The 6,546-nt window shown below is 45.1% G+C and overlaps 1 long non-coding RNA gene across 7 annotated transcripts; it reads left to right on the top strand.

The window, feature by feature from the left end:
• Positions 1 to 308: 308 nt before the first annotated feature.
• Positions 309 to 3,612, top strand: LOC123123363 (uncharacterized). 7 transcript variants are annotated; one of them, XR_006460605.1, is made up of 10 exons: positions 309 to 657; positions 750 to 988; positions 1,103 to 1,480; positions 1,561 to 1,646; positions 1,734 to 2,049; positions 2,138 to 2,344; positions 2,445 to 2,544; positions 2,636 to 2,869; positions 2,993 to 3,075; positions 3,213 to 3,612. It is a non-coding gene; the product is annotated as an uncharacterized lncRNA (long non-coding RNA). The 7 variants fall into 7 exon arrangements; XR_006460602.1 differs by having other exon boundaries at positions 310 to 657; positions 1,734 to 1,740; positions 1,819 to 2,544; XR_006460601.1 differs by having other exon boundaries at positions 310 to 657; positions 1,734 to 2,344.
• The last annotated feature ends 2,934 nt before the right edge of the window (positions 3,613 to 6,546 follow it).

Here is a 6,546-nt window from a genome sequence, read left to right as displayed (position 1 = left end):
ATTGTATTGCCTAGTGTATAAACAATTGAGTAGGCTTGCTTAGCAATTCATAGCTCATGACCTAGACTAAACAACTCGCGCCATGCATGACCACTCCCGCCAGCTTCCTCCAACTGTTCCCGCCATGCATTGTTTAGCACCCAAACTCTTCCCGCCATGCATTGTTTACTCAATCATGCACAAATCCATAGAAACAGCGTCCAGGGATCAATGTCTCCGAGCGTGGGTTCGGGTGGACCATGGTCCTGCCCAACATTCTCGCAAGATCTTGCCTTACGAAATCCATATGTAGGGGACAGGGCGATTTGGTGCTCGGGCTAACCTGCACCTGAAATCTGAGCCGCTGGTAGATGAGTGGGGATGTGGGAAAGGCTGTCAGACGCGTCAGGGCTAGAGCTAGGAAAAATAAGAATACGTTTTATATACGGCTGGGCACAGTGCGTACTGGTGGGCCATTTTCGTAGCTGGCCGCGTCAGTCCGTGAGGGGTTGGGTTCTGAGCCGTGGCTCAGTACGTTAGCCCAGGTTACCTGAGCCGCCTTATCTGCTGGGTATCTCGGGGGAATGGCGTCTGCGGCGGCTGCGACCCCTAGCGGCGGAGCGGCAGAGCGGCGATGGAAGCGGGCGGGCTGGAGTTCCTGCTGGATCCAATTGAGCGGTGAGTTTATCACAACACTGCTCGCCTCAGTATCTGATTTCGTGGATTCCCGGCGTCCCCGTCGCAACCGCTCACTCCGGCGTGGGTTTCAGGTTACCGCTCAGGGAAGAGTTCACGGACAACTTCGAGCGCCCTGATCCGGTGCCTCTGTCGCTGCTGTCTCCGCGTGAGCAAGCGTCGGCCTTGCCGGCGAATTCAAACTGCAGCTCAGGCTGTGCACATGGAGTAGGTGGCTGCAGCCCTGACCGGTCTGGAGGCGAGCTCCGCCGGAGGAGGAATGCTTCACTGCACACTGGAAGGTGAATCCGGAAGGCCCCGGCTGGATGAAGAGGTAATGCAATCCATTTTTTTCAGTTGGGATATGCTCCTGAAAATCCTCATAGTTTGTTTGGATAGTGTATTTTTGACTGATCCCAGGTGTCGGGTTCGTGTACCATTTGTTCAGGATAGGGAATCAGGATGGTGTATTAGTAAATTATTAATTAGAATTTGAGAAACTGTGGGAAGATGATAGTATCTTCTGGGTAACTCAAGATGCATTTGAGTACTGCACCACCCGACCGGACGTCTTGTGCCTCACGAATGAGCGCGCTTGAACAATCCATCCACAAGTTTGCCGAAGAACCTATTTCTCGTGTACAGGTCACTGTCCAGATCATCATGCTACTCAAGCAGCAGAGCGTAAGGGCCATACTACACTTGTCTCAAGCCAAAAATGCAAGGCAGCTGGACATGTTCAAGTTCTCTGATCAGCTCCTCAGATCTCTTAGCCACCGATGTGTATGTTCTCCTGCACGCGGATTTACCGACTGCCCTCTGACAGGTACTCACTTGCATTTTTGTTAACCTCAAAACAGCTGACTGGTTGCATCGTTCACACTAATCTTCCATCCCCTTCCTCAGGCATAGGGACTTCGAACACAGCCGACCATAAGAATACACTTGCATGCAAGATTCGAGGCCAGATACTTGATTTGTCCAACTGCAAGGTTCTGTTCTGGTTTTGCGGTTTTACTTCAGTTTTGTTTTTCCACCTGCATTTCCTTCAGCTGACCTTAACATGGTTGCACATGCAGCGATCAGGTAACTCTCTCGACGTCCTTGGTGAATCCTCTCACAAGTGCGAACACAGGATTGATCAATCCTCGTCCCAACATGAAGGCTACTCCATCCTCATCTACTCCCCTGCTGAACTTCTGCAAGTCGACGCTTAGGGCCATTGCAGAGATGTATGCTAATCTCCCTGCCGACAGCCACATCACTGTGATATATTCCAGCATGGCTTCGCCAGCAATCCATGTGCTGGGGTGTGGTACCGTATCCTCCGCATCCGGCTACCGCCGAGCAGATCGAGGTGTACTTATAACAAGCATCTGAGCAGCAACTGTCCAGGTTTTCATTGTTTTCTTAGCATTTTCATTGCATCTCATGTTAGGCTTCTTTTTGAGCCACTGTGCCATAACAGCACCATTCCAAACAGCCAGGCACTTCATTATTCATAATTCACCAATGTTTATTGGCATCACTGGCATGGCCCTGCGCCAGTAGCTCATTGGGACACGTATCTTAGATACGTATCTTAGATCGCTGGTCTCAATTCTCATAAGGAGATTTGCTTGGGCCGACCTTGAAGTTAACCAAGGGTGTTTGTACCATAGTTGGAGGCACATTATGGAGGCAGACTTCAGTAACCATCACATCACACCTTTTTCAGCCGAACGTGTTGTTCCTTATTACCATCTCCGCTCCCGCCTTAAACTGAGATTTCTTGTTTAATGACACTCCAGATTCTTGTCCTGGCGGACCATGACTACTTGACCAGCATGTCCATCCAGAATCAGCTTGTCGTACAGGGGTATACCGTATGACATTACTTCCTCTCAGAAGGTAATTACATCTAACCCTAATTGAATATCCCCTCCCCATCGCACATTTTTAGACCAGTCCCGGCTTACAAATTGCTGTGCATTTTTCACAGTTCTTCCTTCCCGGTCGTTCCACTGGAGGAAAATTGGCTTCTGCTAAAGTAGGAAATGATGTCCAAAAAACTGCATGTACTTGACCCACTGTCAGGACGCAGAGGACCTAGCATGCAAACCAAGGATAAGCGCGAACTTATCGCCTGGAAGCTTCACCACGCTGTCTTGCACTGCCTCAATGAGTACTACGCTGGATGGCAACACAGGATGGAGATTGGTCTACCATCTACATAGTAATTGCCTCTGAATCCTTTGCCAAGTCATTAATGTTTTCCTGTGTTTTGTAGCTGTGGTCTCACATGCTTAGCCATTGAGTCTTGAACGGTTCTAAAAACTTCTTATTGAACACACTGCAGGGAGGATACCGGGGCTTGCATCTTGCACATTGCACATTGCGAGGCATTAGGACGGCATAAAGCTCAAGATCCCACTGAAAAAGGTGAATCGGGCTTTGTTCTTTTACTTTTGACGAATATAGTGAGCAGCAAATATTTTTTGGAACATCAGCCTTACAGTTCTTTTTCATGAAACAATTTGAACAAATTTAAGTGACAAGCCCTCTACGAATGTCTCCAGTTTACAGGGGAACACCTCCACGCTGGCGCACGAGGCACTCTGGACGGTACTAGCACCTACCGATTCTTGCTTCAGATCGAACATCTCAGCTTAGACACCAGCTCATGGCCTGCTTAAACACGCCCCTAATCTGCGCCGCAGGGAGATTCCCCCTTATCACTGCCCCCATGGAGATTCTACCTTAGCACTGCTACGATCTTCTTTTCAAAAAGCATTTATGTGAAGATGTTGTGTTATAGACGCAAAACCTACCCTCCTTTTGCCATGTCCGTACCTTCGAATCATCTTCGCATTTTTCATGTGTGCTTTATAAAGATTTGAGTACTCTTTTCGTACTTCCATTTGTTCATAACCCTGCTCATTTATACAATAGCTTTCAGTGATGCTCTCTTTTGACTCATTCTATCATCGCCACATCCCGCGATCTTATAATTTTGCCCCTCATCCTGCTGCCCGTAAACTTTATAACCTTGCAGGCAGTTGAACATGCAAATCTTTCGTTCCTGACCGAAGGAGCTGAAGCCCCCAACTTTGTCGTTTGGAAACCTGTGCTCTTGCCAACAATTCACCATAGTTCCACCAGCCAAATGACCTCAAAGCAAGCATCTTCCAAAGCCAACTACACAAAAACCTCAAAACTAACCACACCAACAGGTTCAGTGCATACCGATTGATTTCGTGAAGCTAGCTTTGCAGTAGCCGGCTACAGCTACACGCACGACTTCTATCGATCTCGCCGGAACACACACGGCGCAGGACACATCGATTTAACGGCAGAGCTCACGGCCACGCTGGCCTTGGGCCGCTTGTGGACGCCGCCATGGACCTGCTACGAGCACAAGGTCCGGTTGCGAGGAAGCAGAAGGGTGGCGGTGGAGAGCAGCATAAGTTGCGGTGCAGATGGAACAGGATGGCGCAGAGAAAAAACAGGACCGTGTGCGGCTGGAAGGTGACCTCGCGTAAGCAATAAATGAAGCGATGGCCCGCAGCCTTTTTATATCGCGTACAGTTAGAATACGAGATGAAATACAACCTACTACATGAATCTACATGTGAATGAATGGCCAAGATATCAGGTCCATCTGAGCCTGGGCTCAGAAACGAATTTCCGATATGTAGGTCCTTTATTCCGAGAAGACATCAAGGCTGAAGGACAAAGAATAGATTCAAATTGTTGCCCAAATGTGCAAGATGACGCTTACATTCGTTATATGCTAGTACTCCTACAAGAGAAATTAAATACGAAATGATAGTAACATAGGATTGAAATGCCATGACTTGCTAAATCTCATATAAAATAAAACAAGAAGAATTTCTTAAAATCCGTGGCCTCATGCGCAGAAAAATGGGGAACATTATGATGAGTTTTTTTTTTGGGATTAGAAATAGAGGGTGAGATAAAGGGATAATGTGTATAATTGAAACTCCTAGATGAAATTTTAGACACCAGACTTGAGCTCACGCTTGGTTTCTTCCACTGAAATTCCTTCAATGCAGTTAATCATATGATTCAAACAACAATTATATGGATTTTTTTCTTTGTATTGCAATATTGTACTACTCACTCTCCATGAATCCTCTTATTCAAAAAGGGCCTAAAACATAGGTGTTTGCCATTATAAAAAAATTTCACATCAAAGGGAATCTTCTAAAACACAGATGTTAGGTGATCACAATTTGGAGCCGACCTTGAGGCTCTTATCAGTGGAGGGTACACAATGCAACCTATAGTTTTATTTGATCCACATCAAAGTAAAACTAGGTGGAGATACAATAAGTATCAACTGCATTTAAGTTTCATGGTAGCATTTTGGTTGTTTAATCTATATTTATTACAGTGATCTCTTTGTTTCACGTGTTTGTTTAGATCTCAAGGGAAGAAACTATGAAAAGATATGATGAGAATCATGTTTAAGTTTCATGCACATTTAGTTTGTTTAATCTACTTTCTTACTATGATCCTTGTTGTTCGGACATATCTCAAAGGGAATGTATACGGAATGATCTATATTTTTTCCTTCATAAATTTTTCGCACGTGTGCTTGGATTTATACCAGTGCTGGACTCCCTAGTTAGCAGCGTGCTTAACTAGCGGTGCCCAGCTCATACGCCGCTGGCAAGTTGTTACTAGCGGTGCGGACGTCGAACATTGCCAGTAACTGAACTACAACTGCGTGTGGACTGTTCACCGCTAATAAGATGTAGACCAGTGGCAAGTGTAGTGAACACCACTAATATGATACCCGCAAAAAAAAACACCACTAATATGATGTAGGCCAGGGGCGTGCATGGAAGCTTGAGCGCTACTAATTTTGGCAATCGCGCGCCTAGTAGAAAGGCACTCCTAATATAAATTTATTTATTTATCAGCATTTTGTAATCAATGGTAAAAATATGAAATGCTGCCATGCAAAACATTTTGTAGCCCAAGATGGTGCCATGGCAACATTTTCTAGGCAAAAGGGATCGTTATATATGCTGCCATGACACCATTTTGGGCTACCAAAAACTAATATGAAGTTTAAAACTTCATAATCTAAACAAACATTGTTCAACACACTTAACAACCATAGTTTGTGCACCATAGCAATTGCAAACATGGTACTTAATTCCAAACAAAATGCCACGTAACAATTCCAAACAAAAGTCCACTTAACAATGTACCTAAAAGACTCTCAAACACATACTCTTCAGCGCCCTTAATGATAGTATCAGGAAGGGGACCAGGCCTGCATGTCCATGGTGGAGCAGGGCAATGATCTTGTCTCCAACTTCTATAGTATAGATGTCAAAGAGATCTTTCCACCCATTGAAAATGAGGCACCCATCTTCTGATGAAGTCGAGTAGGTGGATGATATGTCCGTCTTGTCGTATACAATGACTCTCATGTCGCAACTATGTTGAGCCTGCATTTGCTCAGGCACCCCACATCTTGGAAGTTTCTGTTGCAAGAGCACAATTAGTAAGAACATATAGGTATATGTATAGTACACACAATCTATTCAATTTACATATAGTACATGAAAAATTAGACATTAAATACAACTCTTACTAGGAGTGGCTTCTCAACATTGCTCTCATTCAAGCTGTGCATGAATGGCACGGATGATTGATCATAAGGGGCAACATTGCACACCTCAACAAGTGTCTGAATGTTGTCCACAAAGCCTACGAGCTAGTCCATCTCTTGCTAAGAAAGAGTAGTACGTATAGTGACATGCCTCCTGTCTACAATCCTATGAGTTTCTTGGCACCTAGTGAAGTAATATGTCAAAATTATATGTGTGCAAGCAGTTATAGCAAGTAATATAAATGGTCATAAACACTTAGGGG

This window comes from Triticum aestivum, chromosome 5D (genome assembly GCF_018294505.1).
Source record: "Triticum aestivum cultivar Chinese Spring chromosome 5D, IWGSC CS RefSeq v2.1, whole genome shotgun sequence".
Lineage (NCBI taxonomy): Eukaryota > Viridiplantae > Streptophyta > Magnoliopsida > Poales > Poaceae > Triticum > Triticum aestivum.
The sequence above is the reverse complement of the archived record's forward strand: the minus strand, read 5'-3'. Positions and strand labels throughout refer to the sequence as shown.